Source organism: Ovis aries, chromosome 4 (genome assembly GCF_016772045.2).
Source record: "Ovis aries strain OAR_USU_Benz2616 breed Rambouillet chromosome 4, ARS-UI_Ramb_v3.0, whole genome shotgun sequence".
Taxonomy (NCBI): Eukaryota; Metazoa; Chordata; class Mammalia; order Artiodactyla; family Bovidae; genus Ovis; species Ovis aries.
In genome coordinates, this window is record NC_056057.1 from 39,586,050 (window position 1) to 39,606,439 (window position 20,390).

General features: G+C 37.9%; 1 protein-coding gene across 10 annotated transcripts in view; it reads left to right on the forward strand.

The window, feature by feature from the left end:
- CACNA2D1 (calcium voltage-gated channel auxiliary subunit alpha2delta 1) overlaps window positions 1-20,390 on the forward strand; it is a 540,433-nt gene that overhangs the window by 15,305 nt on the left and 504,738 nt on the right. The gene's annotated exons all lie outside the window — the stretch shown is intronic.

Genomic DNA, 20,390 nt, shown 5'->3' on the forward strand with positions numbered 1-20,390 from the left:
TGTACTGTTTAAAATATCTACTTTTTCAAGAAGAATTAATATTAGGGCTCATTATACATCTTAAAGTTTGAAAGAGGTATGTGTGTAGAATCACATGAAGTATGGCCTTGCCTTGTGCCCAGTTGACCAGCTTTCCTCATAGTAAGGAATGGAGAAGGCAATGACACCCCACTCCAGTACTCTTGCCTGGAAAATCCCATGGACGGGGGGACTTGGTGGGCTACAGTCCATGGAGTCATGAAGAGTTGGACACGACTGAGCGACTTCACTTTCACTTTTCACTTTCATGCATTGGAGAAGGGAATGGCAACCCACTCCAGTGTTCTTGCCTGGAGAATCCCAGGGACGGGGGAGCCTGGTGGGCTGCCGTCTATGTGCTCGCACAGAGTCGGACATGACTGAAGCAACTTAGCAGCAGCAGCGTAGTAAGGAAATTCCTAAATGAGAGAAGTTAGAGAAACAGTTTAATCCTCATGATTTATGCAAGAAAGATGTGGATCAGACTATACAAAGGAGATTAAACAGACCATGACCACTGGTTTAAAGTATAGTGAATGAAACAAACCATACAGAATCTTTGTAAAAGCATTTTAGGTGAAGATTGAGAGAGAAAATGAATCCTTTGTTTAGAATTAAGTAATCTAGACTCATGTGTTTATTTTAGTTTGATGTCTTCTATGCCGTGATTACCACAAATTCAGTGGTTTCATACAATGGGCACTTCTTTTTTCACCGTTTCCATGGTGATGAGTCTAGCCATGGCTTTGCTTGTTCCTTTCCTCAAAGTCTCACATGGTTGCAATAAGGTGTTGACTGGCTTGCATTCCTTTCCAGGGCTACTCTCTGCTCTTTTTTCAGGCTTTTGTGGTTGTGGATACTTACTTGTGGTTGCGGGACTACCTCCCCACTTCCTGTTTGCTCTCAGCTCTTGGAGGCCACTCACTTCCTTTCCGCAGGGACCTCTCAAAGGTCTTGTCACAACATGGCAGTTTACTCTTTCAAGGCCAGCAGTAAGATCTCTGATCAGAAAGGGGTCCCAATCCCTCTTTAAGGACCTTCAATTAGTTTTTGCAATCTTGATTGTATCTATAGAATCCCTTCGCTTTAGCCATGTAACAGTCATGGAAGTGAGAGCCCTTCTTGATCCCAGGTCCCATCCCTACACCAGGAAAGTGGATGACCCGTGCGAACTGTCCCAGAATTCTTCTTCCCTTGAGTTCTATTATTAGACAACCATCACATAAACACTGAAAGCTAGAAAATGGGAAAGCTTACTCCTTTTCACTTAAGATGTTCACAAACTTTGGAGAAGCACATAATTATCATCATTTTTGCCTCAGGCAATCTGTGCTTTGCCTCATTGGTGCTGATCCATCCCATCAGGAGTCAGGAAAGCAAATCCCAAAAGCTTATTAACTGCTCACACTAGTGTAGTTAGTTAGCTGAACTTTTCACCCTCTACAAAGAAAATGATTCTCTGTACTGTGGTTTAAGCCAGTTTACACAATTATCGTTAATAAATGTGTGGAAAAACTGTAAGACAGTTCTTTTGTAATGTAAGGATCAAGTTACTTCTAATTCATGAAAGCTTAGCTCTCTCCCTAAATTGTGTGCCTTTCCCTGCCTGTATAAACTAGGTGATTCTGTAAACTTAATCAGCATCTAGTTTTGCTTATATGTATTTATGGTATGGTCATGTTTTCTAACTAATGCCCCAGTTACAGAGTATTAATGCAGGAATGATCATATGTCACTGAAAGCATCCATATGTGATTTCTCCTCTTCACTGACTAGATTCAGGTGAATAGCTGTGGCTTCTGCTTTTCAATGAAAATATTACAAGATACTTCTTCACAGTATCTAAGTACTGGGTTCTCAATAATAAGTTTACCTGGAAAAAAAGAAGGCCCCTCTTATCTTGCATGTAGGTGTGCCTTTGCTCTGGACCATGCATGCTTACTGACTTTGTTTTAGAAGTACTGCTGATTGTCTGATTTATTCAGGATTTGTCTTGCTATACCTCTAGCAGTAATTAATTTGCTAACATGATGGGATTCTGGCCAAAGTAATTGTCTGTCTAATTCAGTGCTTTTCACACTAACTGTTCTAAAGGAACAGAGTTTGTTTATTTTTTGTAAATTTCATATTCATTGCAAATGTGTATTTTTGTAGCATACAATGAAAATCAGTAGAAAAATAAGATTTAGAGAGGTATGAATCCTTGTTTTTAAACAATTATATTTGGTAGTCATAACATTACTTTTTCAGACTGTTATCAAAGTGTCTAAACACCCTCCATTTCTGTACTTTACCTGAGCTGGATTTGCAGCGTGTAATCTGAGTAACTCTAGTTAAATTGATTTGGCTATTTAAGGTAACTAAATGTTTTCAGTTTAAAGTGGCATAAAAAGAAACAAAACTCCCAAAATTGAAGGTTTTCATATTAAAAGATTTTTTTAAGTGATATGACCTATTTTAATGCTTATCTTCTATTTTGGCTATTAGATAGAAATGGCATTTTTTCTCGAAGTCATCGTAATACTTTGGCTTGGAAGGAGCTGCCAGTTTCACATTGTTACATGCTGTTGTTCCTTACCGGAATTTTATGTTCTTCACAAGCAAATTCATTTGACTTTTAATGTGTTTTCTTTAGAACATTTACTGTTTGCCATAGGTATAAACATTTGCTATCAGTAAAGCAAATATTTTGGTACTGTAATGAAGTTAAATGGGCTGCATACCCTTTTTAGGACCATTTCATTAAGTCAGGACTCATGTGGAGATAACTAGTATTCCCTTGATGGATTATGGAATTATTTGGATATATTCAAAAACAGAGGGACACAAAATTGTTACTGCACAAAGATTTTATGTCCCAGAATCAAGATGAAAACATCTTAAACATTCCTGAGGTAGGTGAGGTTTTTTTTCCTTTCCCCCTTCCTTACCTTGTCTTTAAAAAATTATATGTATTAGCTGTAGTTGGTCTCTGAGGCTGAGGCTATATAAAAATGTCTACCTATTTCTCAGATTTCAGTGTCTGCTGAAGTATAAACGTATAAACGTTTTCACTGTGTTGAATAACATCCAGAATCAAAATGATTCTTGCAAAAGGCAATTAATTTTTTTTTTCAAAGAATACAATGTGCCATTTGGTTCAAATGTTTACTTAGTAAGTAATGAGAATTCAAGAGCTTTTTCATTTTGTAGAATTCACTTACTCCATATGCATCTGTGCACTTTAAAGTTGACATGTACATTATAAAGCTTTATTGGACAAGAATATTTTTGCTTTCTGTTGGTTCAATTAGAGATTTTTCTGACAGTTTGTTACCAAAGATGTCCTTAAGTTACATATATGATTTTACCTAACAAAACTGAGACATATTAAATTATATCAGTAGACTGGCACAATAAGATTAGCTGTTCTTTATTTTCTGTCTTTTCTTGCAGTCCTTCTGAGTAATATCTTTCTCTATACACTTATTCCTGAACAGTTGTCTCAAGGATTTTTATATGAATTTTCCAGACTGCTGAGAAATTAGCTTCCTAAAAAGTCAGAATTATATGTTTTAAGAATGTCTTAAAGGATTCTTACTCTGTTCTTTAGTGGATTACTTAAAACGAATTGAATTACAGTAGATCTTTTTATAAAGATGTTGCTTCTTTCAGCTAACAGTTGTGATGTCAGGTCAAGAACAATACCAGTCTTAACAGTGCTAGACAAACTCTTGCTAAACTTCCCAGAATGGTAATCTCTTTTAAATGACTTTCAGGATAAGCTCACAAAAAATACCTTGTTGACAAATTCTTAAAACTTCATGGATTTCGCATAGTAAAAATTGTAGCTGTTTCTGTGTAGTTTGAAGAAAGATTTCTTGAAAAGGATGTTCAATTCAGCACATTACAAAGGCCATTGATTTTAAGAAATCAGCTGAAATCTTACCAATGAAATTGTCCAACACCTTGGTAACCATTATAGCTAATTATTGCAATAAAATATCAATTATTACATTTTATGTGCATATCATTTAAAATATCTTGCCAAGATGACCTTCAGACATGAATATTTTAATGTAATTTAATATATTTGCAATTTGGCCAAAAATATGGCTAGAAATTTAGAACCAGATGTCATTGCCTTTTAAATGTCACATCTGAAAATAAAGTATTATCTTCATAGTGAGAAGCTTTGGTTAGTGGTTAGTTAGGGCTGTTTCTTAGAGCTGCATGAAACAATAGGTAGGGAAAATATGGTTAAAGACTATATGAACAAGAAAAACAGAACCTTTGCTGCTTAAAATTAAATAAAATTTTTATTTTATTTTTATCTGAGAGGTTATTCTGTTGACCTTAGATGGCCCAGAAATGAAAGTCACTGCAGTATTGTTTCTTTTCCCTGACCATCCTCAGTTTTTAAATTAGATTTCATTTCAGGAACACCTGTGCACACGTGATCTGATTCAGTCTGAGCAGCCCTTCCTCCAGATGAGCTGCTTAGAACTGACAAGCATCATATTCAGTGGTATGGAGGCAGTCTCCAACTGTGTTGGAATGTGCTTTTGTCTCCATCTGCCTCTTTTTTGCTATTTGTCTGCCACTATATTTCTTCCTTTCTTGATGGAACAGGTGTATACAAGCTCTTTCTTGGTTTTATGCTCCATCCATGATTTTTCATTTGACAGAAGCAAAGTTTTATTTACAGATAAACTTGTTTTAAAACTTGTATTTAAAGTGGTGTGTTTCAACATTTGTTTAGTGATCCTGAAGTTCTAGCGGTAGAATCAGAAATGAGGATGGGATTACCTGGTTCTTGTCTTCCAGCCAGAACCTAGAAAAATATAAACTTAACCTTGTACAATTTCTCAATGAAAATAAAAGTTAGGAGAAGATATGATGAAGTTGAAGTCCTTTTAAAAATGTCCTTTAAAGTTTTATTCCAGTCTTTGTTTTAATAAACTTAATGCCTTTCAGAAAAGAGGGGATATATTTATACATACAGCTGATTCACTTCGCTGTATGGTAGAAACTAACACAGCATTGTAAAGCAACTATACTGCAATAAACACTTAAGAACAAACAAACAAAACCCCCAAATAAAAGAGAATGAAAAGTTACTCTTGTATGGAAATTAGAGAAAGTCTCATTCTTGTAGAATTTTCTGTTGTGTGAGTCCACATTACTCTAGACTGTATTGAAGAAGATAGCATCTGTCAGTGTGCTCCACAGACCATCTGTATCAGTCATGAATTTACTCAGGTTCTGAGGTGGGCCCAGGAACCTGCTTTTTAACAGCCCTGCCAGGTGATGCTTATGAATTTCCATGTTATGATGACTTTTAAGAGTAACGAGCTGGCAGCTTACTTTGAGAAGTTTGACTTAGATGTGGCAGACCTAGTGTAGGTGAAAACACCTCAGAACATATTTTAAAAACGATACCTTAAGGGCAAATGAAGTACCAGAAACTGGTTAGAAAGGCACATACTTCCAGGGAAGACTAGAATGAATCAGAGTTTCCAGCATTCAAGTTCAACAGTTTTCATTTTGATAGTTTTGTGATTCTTACCCTTAAAAATATTTTGGTAATGCTGAGTGTATATTCTTTCCTAAGATGTTTGCGTACGAGAGCCCACGTTTGTTTATGTTATGATGGTTTCTGGGTTAGAAGATGTTCATATATACATATTAATCATAGAGTTTTCTGTGTTTTTGGCATAGCAAAATATTGTATTAAAAATACTAATAAGAAAAGAATGTGACAGGAAGTCCACAATATAGTAATTTATGAGCATAGTTTTTTCACTGTAAATTTATTTTTTGAGTGAAATTGGAACTTGCTGACTTAACACATTACTGACCAGGAAATTTTTGCAGAAACTTATGCCGGTGACTGGTGATTTGTTATGTGAGTGAATATTGAAACCCTCAATATTCCGGTGCATTTGAGTAATAGCAACAAGGTATTTTTGCACTTAAGAAACTTACAGCATGTCAAATCAGTCTTCTTTCCTTCTGTAACACCCAAGAAAACACCTTTTATCCTTCTGGTAATGGCCTCTCTTTATTATTTCAGTTCAGTTCAGTCGCTCAGTTGTGTCTACTCTTTGTGACCCTATGAATCGCAGCACGCCAGGCCTCCCTGTCCATCACCGACTACTAGAGTTCACTCAGACTCACATCCATCGAGTCAGTGATGCCATCCAGCCATCTCATCCTCTGTTGTCCCCTTCTCCTCCTGCCCCCAATCCCTCCCAGCATCAGAGTCTTTTCCAGTGAATCAACTCTTCGCAGGAGGTGGCCAAAGTACTGGAGTTTCAGCTTTAGCATCATTCCTTCCAAAGAAATCCCAGGGTGGATCTCCTTCAGAGTGGACTGGTTGGATCTCCTTGCAGTCCAAGGGACTCTCAAGAGTCTTCTCTAACACCATAGTTCAAAAGCATCAGTTCTTCGACGCTCAGCTTTCTTCACAGTCCAACTCTCACATCTACACGTGACCACAGGAAAAACCATAGCCTTGACTAGACGGATCTTTGTTGGCAAAGTAATGTCTCTGCTTTTGAATATGCTGTCTAGGTTGATCATAACTTTCTTCCAAGGAGTAAGTGTCTTTTAATTTCATGGCTGCAGTCACCATCTGCAGTGATTTTGGAGCCCCCCAAAATAAAGTCTGACACTGTTTCCTCTGTTTCCCCATCTATTTCCCATGACGTGATGGGACCAGATGCCATGATCTTAGTTTTCTGAATGTTGAGCTTTAAGCCAACTTTTTCACTCTCCTCTTTCACTTTCAGCAAGAGGCTTTTTAGCTCCTCTTCACTTTCTGCCATAAGGGTGGTGTCATCTGCATATCTGAGGTGATTGATATTTCTCCCAGCAATCTTGATTCCAGCTTGTGCTTCTTCCAGTCATGTTTCTCATGACGTACTCTGCATATAAGTTAAATAAGCAAGGTGACAATGTACAGCCTTGATGTACTCCTTTTCCTATTTGGAACCAGTCTGTTGTTCCATGTCCAGTTCTAACTGTTGCTTCCTGACTTGCATATAGGTTTCTCAAGAGGCAGGTCAGGTAGTCTGGTATTCCCATCTCTTGAAGATTTTTCCACAGTTTATTGTGATCCACACAGTCAAAGGCTTTGGCATAGTCAATTAAGCAGAAATAGATGTTTTTCTGAAACTCTCTTGCTTTTTCAGTGATCCAGCGGATGTTGGCAATTTGATCTCTGGTTCCTCTGCCTTTTCTAAAGCCAGCTTGAACATCTGGAAGTTCACCGTTCATGTATTGCTGAAGCCTGGCTTGCAGAATTTTGAGCATTAGTTTACTAGCGTGTGAGATGAGTTCAGTTGTGCGGTAGTTTGAGCATTCTTTGGCATTGCTTTTCTTTGGGATTGGAATGAAAACTGACCTTTTCCAGTCCTGTGGCCACTGCTGAGTTTTCCAAATTTGCTGGCATATTGAGTGCAGCACTTTCACAGCATCATCTTTCAGGATATGAAAGATTATTATTTAGAAATAATATTAGAAATATTATTATTTAGAAATATCCTAACATTGGAGAAGGAAATGGCAACCCACTCCAGTATTCTTGCCTGGAGAATCCCAGGGACAGAGGAGCCTGATGGGCTGCCGTCTGTGGGGTTGCACAGAGTCGGACATGACTGAAGCGACTTAGCAGGATCAGCAACCCTAACATTGAGTCCGTTTTAATGATAATTATGCTGTTTTAGGTTTGTTTACCAGAGGCCATTTATTTAAGTTGATGTTCTAAGATTGAGTTAAAATATGACTGCTTTTTTTTTTTTAGCCAAACTGCTATATTATGTATGTATATGTGCTTTATAAAACTTAGGGATATGAAAGGAGTCCGAAGGTTACAGAGAATGCTTATTAAGCAAAAAGGAAGAGGCAGATGTGTTGTGATATAAAACAATGAAAAATAGATGATTATTTTTCATTCTGTTGGCTCTGTCTTTTCCTGTGCTTCGAGTTCCTTATGTAAGCCTTTTTGTGAAATCCTTGTCTTTCTAAAAGTAATTTGGGATGTGGGGTAGGCAGGGAGAAATAAGAGTGTAAAAGATGCAGAAAATACACAGTAAGTGAAAGTCTTAGAAGCACATATAACTAAGTCCCCTTTAACCCACAGGCGGGCTATCCGAAGGAACTGACGTGGACTCATATTTAATAGTATGGAGGCAGTAACCTACTGTGTTGGAATGTGCCTTTGTGTCTTATCTGCCTCTTTCCCTATCCCTCTACCACTATATTTACTCCTTTCCTGATGGAAGAGCTTGTGTACACCTGTTCCTTGGGTTTATGCTCCATCCAACATTTGAGACCCGCCCCCCACTTTAAAAGAATTCAAAGGACCTCTTCTCTCTGAAACATGGGATAAACAGAATCTTCCCATAGAGGTGATTTTAAAGGGAGTCTATTACCAGTGGTATATCCTCATTATGTAGACCATATAAATGCAAATCATAGTTTAAGGGAGGAGTTTTCTCTGGATCTGTTTTGACTTTGTGATTGCAGCTGTCAAACACTGTCAGGTAAAAATCATCTGGGCTTTCCGCTTCTGGAAGTTTTCTCACCAGTGGTTTGCCGTAGAGTCCTGGAAAAAGCTGTGAGCGCATGATTTCTTGGGGTTTTCTATGTAACTTCAGATACTACCCCTTAGAACTCCTGATACTATTCTAAAGTCTTTGTAGATAGTTATCAGTGGCACTATAAAGAAAGCTGAGTGCCGAAGAATTGATGCTTTTGAACTGTGGTGTTGGAGAAGACTCTTGAGAGTCCCTTAGACTGCAGGGAGATCCAGCCAGTCCATCCTGAAGGAGATCAGTTCTGGGTGTTCATTGGAAGGACTGATGCTGAAGCTGAAACTCCAATACTTTGGCCACCTGATGCGAAGAGCTGACTCATTTGAAAACACCCTGAAGCTGCGAAAGATTGAAGGCAGGAGGAGAAGGGGACGACAGAGGATGAGATGGTTTGATGGCATCACTGACTCTATGGACATGAGTTTGGGTGAACTCCGGGGGTTGGTGATGGACAGGGAGGCCTGGCATGCTGCAGTCCATGGGTTCTCAAAGCGTCGGACACGACTGAGTGACTGAGCTGAACTGTGGCACATAATAAAGTGCTGATAAGAAGCTTGACATAGCTAGTATAGAACTACTCTGAATATATGTGGTATTTTATAATAATGAAGCAAGAATGCTATTTTGCATAATTATGGTTAGTGGAATCCCAGTGTGGTAAATTAAGAAGGGAAGAGCATTGGAATAAAAAGATAAAGGTATTTTGAAGGACTTGCCCTTGAAGAAGTATAAGGGATAACTGAATCATAAAGAAATAAGTGATACAGCCAGTGTTAGAGGAAGCTGTGGCCTTATGACTTTCTTCCTACTCTGATTTTTCTGAATACTTTACATTTTGATTTGAAGATTGAAAATCTGCTCCATGTAAAACATAATACAAATTTATCAAAAGCATGTATTCTCCAAAATTGTTGTTGTTGAAAATATGGAAACAAGAACCTCAAACTGCTTAAAGCAATTATTCTGTAAAGTATATCACAGAGAAGATACTCTAGCATTTTTCAAGATACAGCAATAGATTTCCTCTTTATATTCATTTAGGTACATTTTTGAAAGCGTTTCTCATTCTTTTATCTTTCAGTAAGCGTGGGTCTGTTTCTGGCCTTAATGATGTGGTGAGTTAAAAGTGGTGTTTTATAAAAACAAAACCAGACCATGAGTTGGTTTTGAGGTGAAAACTGGAAATTAAGAGGTTTTTGAAGTTGGCATTTGATATTACATGCAGTTCAGTTTTGATTCATTTATATTTCTTACCAATCTTCATTTCTCCTAAATTCAGACAGTATGATAAAGCCTAGACTATTTTGTTTTAATTTTATAGTATTTTTCTTAGCATTTCATAATAATTTTATAGTATTTGGGAACAATTCAAAATTATAATTTTGACAAGTTAGAAAAATGAAACCAAAGAAGCTTCACTGAAAATAACTATTGAAGTCTATTAAAATGTACCTAGGAAAAACAGTATTACCACATGGAATTTATTTTTAAAAACCACTGATTTTCCCATACATTGTAAGGCTGGGTTTCTCAGGCTTGGCACTATTGATATTTTGGACTAGATAGTTCTTTCTGACAGTGGTCTGTGGCGTGCTTTGTACTTAGCAGCATTGTTGGTCTACCTGTTGGAGGCTAGTGGCAATTCTTCAAGTCATAGTAATAAAAAAAACCAACATCTCCAGACACTATCAGATGTCTTCTTGGGTGCGCAATCACTCCTGGTTGAGAACCACTGATCTGATGGAATCTGCACAATAAATTGGCCCCTGATATGTATTCCTCTTGCATGATGTCTATTTTTGGCCCACTCCCACAACGCTTAGGTGGTGTTTGCATTTTGCTGACATTTTGTCACACCAGTGAGTTTTATTCATTGATTCCTGATAATAAGTGTGCCATTAAAAGGGTAAATTAGCTAGTTCAAAATATTTTCTAAGTTAAGCTGTTAAATTTAGTGCTTGGTGAAGCAGGAAGTGTAGTTATTTAACATATAGTCACTTGTGCAAGGGTAAAATTCTCCTGTTCCTTGAGATCTCTGAATTTCCTGAAGGAAAATTTTGTAGTGAAACTTGTCTTTAACAGAAGCATATTGGTGTCTGCTCTTTCCTGCTGAGTCGGGAGCGGAAATGAGACAATCTCTCCTGTCCTTGTGCGCACTGAATAAAATGCTTTGTAGATACCAGAAATGCTGGACAGTTGCCAGAGTGGCCTGTGGGCAAAGTGTAATTAGCATGGACATACACGTTCCTTTTGGGTTTCACCTGAGAAAGTGGCATAGTAAACTAATGAAGATTCTTCGTGGTTGAAAGTACTCCATTTTTTCCAGGGGAGAACAATTGACAAAGTCCCTGAAAGAGTACAAGTACTACTGGGACAAAGTCATGGCACTGCTCAGTTCTATTTGTAGGTATACTGTATAGTGTTCTGTCTTATATGGAGCTTTGAAATTTTATAGTGCTGGTCTGAACTGATCACACACAAAAATATCTTGATGACTATGAAATGAATACCAGGTCATCTACTTTTTTCTGTAAATGGAGAATAGCTACGTGCTGATTGTTCTCTTTTAGGACAGTGTACTTACAAGAAGGGCAACACAAAGTGGTGTAGTATAGAAACAGTAATCCCACTGTAAATCACTGTCTACATTGGTTAGGAGGGAATGCTATTAAATAAGTGAAAATGGAAACCCAGAATCTCTGGTCCAAGATACTCTTTTTTTTTATTTTTATTTTTTCTGTTGTTCAGTCAAAAGAAATTTCTTTGCTTCTTTTATTTCTGTTGTTAAAAAAAATACAAATAGTTTACCTTTTTAGTTGATTGGCTGAAATGGGGGTAAGACCCCAAAAGAGTCCGAAATGCAGTACTTGGATACCATCTCAAAAACGACAGAATGATCTCTTGTTCGTTCCCAAGGCAAACCATTCAATATCACAGTGATACAAGTCTATGCCCTGGCCAGTAATGCTGAAGAAGCTGAAATTGAACGGTTTTATGAAGACATACAAGACCTTCTAGAACTAACACCCAAAAAAGATTATAGGGGACTAGAATGCAAAAGCAGGAAGTCAAGAGATACCTGGAGTAACAGGCAAATCTGGCTTTGAAGTAGAGAATGAAGCAGGGCAAAGGTTAACAGAGTTGTGCCAAGAGAACACACTGGTCATAGCAAACACTCACTTCCAACAACACAAGAGAAGACTCTACACATGGTCATCACCAGATTGTCAATTGATTATATTCTTTTCAGCCAAAGATGGAGAAGTTCTGTACAGTCAGCAAAAACAAGACCGGGAGCTGACTGTGGCTCAGATCATGAACTCCTTATTGCTAAATTCAGACTTAAATTGAAGAAAGTAGGGAAAAACCACTAGACCATTCAGTTCAGTTCAGTGACTCAGTCGTGTCTGACTCTTTGTGACCCCATGAATCGCAGCATGCCAGGCCTCCCTGTCCATCACCAACTACCGGAGTTTACTCAAACTCATGTCCATCAGATGCCATCCAGATATCTCATCATTTGTTGTCCCCTTCTCCTCCTGCCTCCAATCCCTCCCAGCATCAGGGTGTTTTCCAATGAGTCCATTCAGGTATGACCTAAATCAAATCCCTTATGATTATACGGTGGAAGTGACAAACAGATTCAAGGAATTGGATCTGATAGACTGAGTGCCTGAAGAACAATGGATGAAGGTTTGTGGCATTGTGCAGGAGGCAGGGATCAAGACCATCCCCAAGAAAAAGAAATACAAAAAGGCAAAATGGTTGTTTGAGGAGGCCTTACAAATAGCTATGAAAAGAAGAGAAGTGAAAGGCAAAGGAGAAAAGGAAAGATACACCCATTTGAATGCAGAGTTCCAAAGAATAGCAAGGAGAGATAAGAGAGCCTTCCTCAGAGATCAAGACAAAAAAATAGAGGAATACAATAAAATGGGAAAGACTAGAGATCTCTTCAAGAAAATCAGAGCTACCAAGGGAACTTTTCATGCAAAGATGGGCACAATAAAAGATAGAAATGGTATGGACCTAACAGAAGCAGAAGATATTAAGAAGAGGTGGCAACAATAAACAGAAGATCTATACAAAAAGGATCTTCATGACCCAGATAATCACGATGGTGTGATCACTCATCTAGAGCCAGACATCCTGGGAATGGGAAGTCCAGTGGGCCTTATGAAGCATCACTACGAACAAAGCTAGTGGAGGTGATGGAATTCTAGTTGAGCTATTTCAAATCCTAAAAGATGATGCTGTGAAAGTGCTGCACTCAACATGCCAGCAAATTTGGAAAACTCAGCAGTGGCCACAGGACTGGAAAAGGTCAGTTTTCATTCCAGTTCCAAAGAAAGGCAATGCCAAAGAATGCTCAAACTACTGCACAATTGCACTCATCTCACATGCTTGTAAAGTAATGCTCAAAATTTTCTAAGCCAGGCTTCAACAGTACATGAACCATGAACTTCCAGATGTTCAAGCTGATTTTAGAAAAGGCAGAGGTCAAATTGCCAACATCTTGAATCATAGAAAAAGCAAGAGAGTTCCAGAAGAATATCTACTTCTGCTTTCTTGACTATGCCAAAGCCTTTGACTGTGTGGATCACAGCAAATTGTGGAAAATTCTGAAAGAGATGGGAATAGCAGACCACCTGACCTGCCTCCTGAGAAAGCCATGCAGGTCAGGAAGCAACAGTTAGAACTGGACATGGACCAACAGACTATTTCCAAATTAGGAAAGGAGTACGTCAAGGCTATATATTGTCACCCTGCTTATTTAACTTATATGCAGAGTACATTATGAGAAATACTGGGCTGGATGAAGCCCAAGCTGGAATCAAGATTGCTGGGAGAAATACCAGTAACCTCAGATATGCAGATGACACCATCCTTGTGACAGAAAGTGAAGAAGAACTATAGAGCCTTTTGATGCCAGAGGAGAATGAAAAAGTTGGCTTAAAGCTCAACATTCAGAAATCTAAGATCATGGCATCTGGTCGCATCACTTCATGGCAGATAGGTGGGGGAACAGTGGAAACAGTGGTAGACTTTATTTTTTGGGCTCCAAAATCACTAAAGATTGGTGACTCCAGCCGTGAAATTAAAAGACACTTGCTCCTTGGAAGAAAAGTTATAACCAACATAGATGGCATGTTAAAAAGCAGAGACATTACTTTACCAGCAAAGTTCCGTCTAGTCAAAGCTGTGGTTTTTCCAGTAGTCCTGTATGGATTTGAGAGTTGGACTGTAAAGAAAAATGAGCCCTGAAGAATTGATGTCTTTGAACTGTAATGTTGGAGAAGACCCTTGAGAGTCCCTTGGCCAGCAAGGAGATCCAACTAGTCCATCCTAAAGGAATTCAGTCCTGAATGTTCATTGGAAGGACTGATGCTGAAGCTGAAATTTCAGTACTTTGGCCACCTGGTGGGAGGAGCTGACTCATTCAGAAAGACCCTGATGCTGGGAAAGATTGATGAGATGGTTGGGTGGCATCACCTACTCAATGGACTTGAGTTGAGTGAACTTCGGGAGTTGGTGATGGACAGGGAGGCCTGGCATGCTGCAGTCCATGGGGTGGCAAAGAGTTGGACAAGACTGATGGACTGAACTGAACTGAAATAATTCAGAAGTGTTTTCTACTCATATATATTTAGGAGAGGCTAGGAAGATCCCCTTTTATGTGATTAACAATGTTTCCTTTTCATATTGTCCAATCTCATACTTTTCTCAGGCATATCATTTTATTCACAAAACAAATACATATTAGACTCTGATACTATGGAAAATCGAGTGCATTTCCTCACATTTCTCTCTTCTTATAGGTGTTTTCCTTATAGGTATTCCTACGTGAGTAGAATAATCACTGGCTTTGCCATTCTCTACTATCGACTAATAAAGGAAAAGATATCTACCTTCCAGCAGTTTAGTTCAGCCCAGTTCTTTTTCTTACTTATCCTCATGTTGGGCTTGACCAGGACCCATTTGGTTTCTGCTTGTTACCCACCCTGCTTGTTAATTCTACAGCTGTCACTTTCAAAGTGTCCAGGTTCAGACACCAAATTATGTAGTCACGTTGTGCTCAGGCTCCATCACCAGTGTGCCTTACCATGCCTTCCAGTATATGCTGTCATTAGTAGGAAATTTAGATTGCATATTATTAATGTATATGTAACATATAGTAAAATATTGAGTATTTATAAACTAATATACATATGTCTGGATTGTAGCTATATCAACTCTAAAAACAAAAACAAAATAGTTGAGACATACTTGTTCTAGCTTCTTCTTATCCTGAATATATGCTTTCCTTAAATACATCGAGAGGTGGGATATTTATTATGTATCACAGAATATTAATCTTTTAAAAATATTTTTATTCTGTGTTGGGGTATAGCCAATTAACGGTGTTGTGATAGTTTCAGGTGAACAGCGAAGAGACTCAGCCATGTATACACATATCCATTCTCCCCTAAACTCCCCTAGTATCCAGGCTGTCACTGAACACTGAGCAGAGTTCACTGTGCTATACAGCAGGTTCTTGTTGGCTATCCATTTCTTTTCTTAAGATACATATTTTATTGAAGTATAGTTTTAGGTACACCACAAAATGGTCAGTTATACACATATATAATTTTTGAAATTATTTTCCTTTTAATGTTATTATAAGATATTGACTATAGTTCCCTATGCTAACAGTAAACCTGTTCCTTGTTGCATATCTTTTTTTTTTTTTTTTTTAATAAGAATCTAACATTCTTTTCATACTGAGGCAAACAAGTAGAATCAAAATGTCAAAGTTTTTAGTTAGGCAAAAATTCACAAGTCTTCTAAAGTATATCTACTGTAATCATTATGACGATCTTTTTCTTTTATCTCATTTGTTTCACTTTCTCTATTTCAGTTTCAGTGCTCCCATTTCAGTTAGTTTATGGTTTCCATTTTCTCCATCTCCTTCTTTTGTTTCTTTTGATGTTCTTTCTCAAGCTTTTATCAAGCTTAGTAGAAAAGCTTTTGTATATATACTTATACAATATTAAACTTTCTATACAGCTGTGAATTATCAAGCTATGCAAACGATTAATATGAAGAACATTCTTAACTTAGGTATTATGTGTGAGACTGCTTTTGAGTCCCTGCGTGGGACGCTATCATAGGTTGACTTGTGTTCTCCCAGAATCCCTGTGTTGAAGCTCTAACCACCTTTGCTTCAGAATGTGTCTTTAGTTTATAATGAGGTCTTTGCAGCTATAATCAGTTTAAATTAGTTCAAGCTGCAAGGAAGGTGGGCTGTAGTCTGTGACAAGTATCCATACAGAAAGAGAAAATTTGGACCCTGACGCAAACATAGGGACAGTGCACGTGCTGCCCAAAGCCAGGGACCCACCAGAAACTAGGCGAGGGGCCTGGAACAGTTCCTCCCTAGTGCCTCCAGGGGGCGCGTGGCCCTGCTGACATCTTGATCTTAAACTTCTAACCCTCAGACCTGTAAGGTGGTAGATTTCTGCTCTGCGCCACCCGTTTTGTGGTGCTTTGCTTTATGGCAGCCTCAGTACAGTAGTACAGACGTCTGAGATCCTCTGCTGAGGAGGTCAGGATATCACACTGAGTCATTCAGTATCTGGTGGCTCAGACTGTCATCAGATACCATGATTATTTCAGTGGTTTCATTTTAAATGAGACATCATTAAAAATAATTCCTGTAGAACATTTAACTATGAATGCTTCATGTATTTATACTCCCAATATTTTTTTACTGGGTGTGGATATATGTACTGATATATGTACTTGTTGTCCACTCAGTGGTGTCTGACTCTTTGTGACTCCGTGGACTGCAGCACCCCAGGCTTCCCTCTCCTTCACCATCTCCTGGAGCTTGATCAAACTCATGTCCATTGAGTTGGTAATGTCATCCAACCATCTCATCCTCTTTCATCTCCTTCTCCTCCTGCCTTCCCTGATCTTTCCAAGCATCAGGGTCTTTTCCAGTGAGTCGACTCCTCCCATCAGGAGGCCAAAGTATTACAGCTTCAGCTTCAGCATCATGTACTAGACATACATATATATGGTTGCCTGCTAACTGGCTTGGCTTTGAGATGTTTTTTCTTTTAAAAATTAAGATTGAACTAACGAAAGATAAAGTGCAATACATTTAAGCTAAGGGAAAATATTCAAAGGCTACTGTTGCATATTCCTAAACAGCCTGTGCACTGGGTAAGAGTTGTGCAAAACCCACCTGACTAGATTAGAAACAAGATGTATGCAGCAACGGAGCTTGTCTTTGAGATCTCAGAGGTAAAAATTCTAGGGAGTTTCATGCAGCTCCTAGACTTCATGCTGAAGGCATTTTTCTGGCCTTCCCTTACAAAGAGAGACTTTTATCTCATATTATTACGCTGGTACTCCTCCCTGGCACAACACCAACAGGTCTGCTCCAGATTTAGGAAAATATGTGATGGATGAATAGGATGATTCTTGCCAGACAGACTTCCCAAGAAATAAACAGAACCCTTAGGCGTTTAAAGATTAGTTTAATTAAAAAAACAAAAACCAAAACCAAAACAGAGGCCAAATTGGAAAGCTTTTATTTCTTCTCATAAAATAACATGATAATAGTACCTTCTAGTTGGGACATTTTCTGTTAGAAGAGTATGAATTTGTTACTGTGTACACTTTTAGGATGCTGATGATGTGATTATAAGTATAAGTGATAGCTAGCGCCAGGATGTTAAACATGCATTTTCCCTGAGGTGTACACTCCCAGCATGTACAGTCTCACAGAATCGGAGGTGGGGCTCACTGTGAACTATCAGTGCTGGTACTGTGTCCACCTTCTTGAAGAAAACATTGTTATAATAAACCTTTTGGACACGTAAACCTCCCTAGAGTGGGTCACAACCACTTGTCTGCAGAATCAATACCGCATGTGTCTTCTTTCAAGATTTGATGCTCTTTGCCCCCTGGTCTCCCTGGATAGACGCTTGATATGTACTTCTAACACTCATTGCTACTCTTCCTTACCATAGATTAACACTCTATATTTCATTGTTATTATGCTTAGTAGTTCTTTACACTTGTCATTTTTCCTGAAGCTTGTTTGATGTTTCCAGTAACCAGCTGTATAGTATATATAGGGTCGGTTGTGACCTAGGCTTTCTTGCTAGCCATGGGCCCATGTTTACAGTGTTTGACACTTCGGTCTCCATTTCCTCATCAGTAAAATGCTTTCAAATGATCTTTCTTACCGAGCTCACTGTGTGGTTGTGACATTCAAATGTGGTGATACTATGGAATACTTTGAACCAGCTGTAGAGCACAATATTGATATGTGACGTTAGGCTATTCATTTTGCTCATTTAAGTCAGTGTGTTGGATTTGTATAATATTAAACCCATCATTAGGATTGGTGGTTCTGTTCCTTCCTTTTTCTGTGCTCATCTTATGTTTGAAAAGCAGAGTTGGCTTCCCAGATGGTGCTAGTGGTAAAGAACCCACCTACCCATGCAGGTAGATGTAAAAGACAGGGGTTCTATTCCTAGGTCAGGAAGATCTCTTGGAGGAGAGAGCACAGCAGCCCACTCTAGTATTCTTGCCTGGAGAATCCCATGGACAGAAGAGCCTGACCAGCAACTCATAGAGATGGGAAGACGTCTGAAGAAACAGTCTCAGCCCAGGCCTGAAAGTACAGACCTGTCACTTATTTGGCTGAGAAATCAGAGCATGAATAGAAATAAACTTGCTGATGACCCATTTTCCTTTGGGCAAATGTTAGATATTATAGAAGGAAAATTAATAAGTCAATGCAGTGTTCCTCTTGTACAGACATAAGAATAGTTCTGCAGTCAAAAAAAGTGATTGAGAAATATCCATCCACTTGAGAAATGCTCAGAAAAGTTATCCAAGAAATACTCATGTAGGCTGTGTAAATCTGTTTAGTTTGTGTAACAGATATGCAAACTAATTCAAATAGTATCATTTCCTTTTTAGATACATTGAATATAGTTAAAATACTTTAGCAAACTAAATACCTTACTTTTAGCAAACTTACTTAGTTATACTTACTTAGAAATAAGTATAAACTTCTAGTTTATACTTATATACTTGCTAGTAGTTTATAAGCATTTTGGAGCTTTTTTCCCTCATCATTTTACATCTGAAAGAACTTGGGAAATATTTCAGTTACTTCCCAGTTTAATACAATGTCTTGTTAATCTCAAGGGAGGTATATGATGTTTACTCTAAATGGACTTTCTGAACTTCAAGTATTTTTAATACAGATTTTTGCATAATTTTCCTCTTTTATACCAATAATTAATGACTTCTGGTCTAAAGAATAAGGTGAGAAGCAACTTAGTATATATACTGTTTAAAAAATAAAGCTAGTTTTCACTAGATTTACAACTGGTTTCTATTTTCTTTGAGAACCAAACCAGAGAAAATGGCTGAAACAGTTAAGACACAGATAGCTTCAGATACAAATACAAAAATGTAACATATGAACAGTCTCTGGGAAGACAGCTCAAGAGTCCAGTGGTGATGCCTGTGAGATGAACCCAGAATTTTGATCAAAGTTTACTTTTTTAAAATGACTTCTTATGTATTCCATGACACCTTGGTGGGAGGAAACTCAATTACATTGTTTGAGATTTAGGTAAAGTGATAGTGATTAATCATGAATCAGGATTTTTCTGGGATCTGTATTAATGGATTGTGTGTGTGTGTGTGTGTGTAGTTTTTGTTTTGGCTTGAGCTTAGGAGTTAAATGTTTTGAGGCACTATCAATTTCTATGAAATAATTTCAACTTTTCATCAAATATAGGCATCTCTAGTATATGCATGTTGTGAGAAATGAACCAAAATGCAAAATTTCCTCTAGCAAAGTTTACCAGCCAGGAAAAAAAAAAAATTCCCCAAGATATTTTTCACTTCTATTATGCTCTTTCTGCCAGAAAAACAGGAAGAGGCAAACCTGTTTAGAAAAAAGGCTTGGAGATTTTGGATTCTTAGATGTAAATAGTATATGCCTACTTAATAACATCAGCAGCAGTTAAAACAGTATTGCTTCTTGATGGTTCAATCATCTGCTGCTCGTTGACTAGTATCAATAGATTATTGTCACCAGTAACCATCATCTATAGTATTTATTGAGTGCTAGGGGCCAGACAGTGAGCTAGTGTCCTGATGATACTGTCTTATTTAATTCTGACCTCAACTTAATAAAACAGGGATAGACATTATTTTCATCTTTAATAAATGAAGAAACAGCTGAGGTCTTGAGCAACCGAATTCTGTGCTTCAGACCAGCAACAGTGGACGCGGGATGCAGCTCTGAGCTGATGCCAGACTTGCTCTCCTCCTCAACATTTTATTACCTTCTCATGCAGAACTATTCTGGACCAAACATTTAAAATAGCATTTAAAATAAGGATGACCTTATTTGGCTCATGAAATATGTTATTAGGAAGTCTGTAATTTTCCTTTCTCTGGGCCAGTGATTTTTCAGTGGAAGACATTTAAATTGCTATTTCTCTGGATGTGTTAATAACTCTTTTAACTCTTGCTTCTTAGACCAAGAGTCCTGGAAAGAATACATAAAATATTAACAGATAAACAGTTTTTCCCCAGAATAATACATGTGAAAGAAATCTTCAAAGTAAGATAGGCAAATGAATATCAAAGATGCTTATTTTAGAGTGTAATCCTACGAGAGAGCAGTCTTGAAAGATTAAAAAAAGATTCTCTATGATTATGAATATGAAACAGTTGGAATGAATTCAGTCATGGCAACATGACTGAGGATCA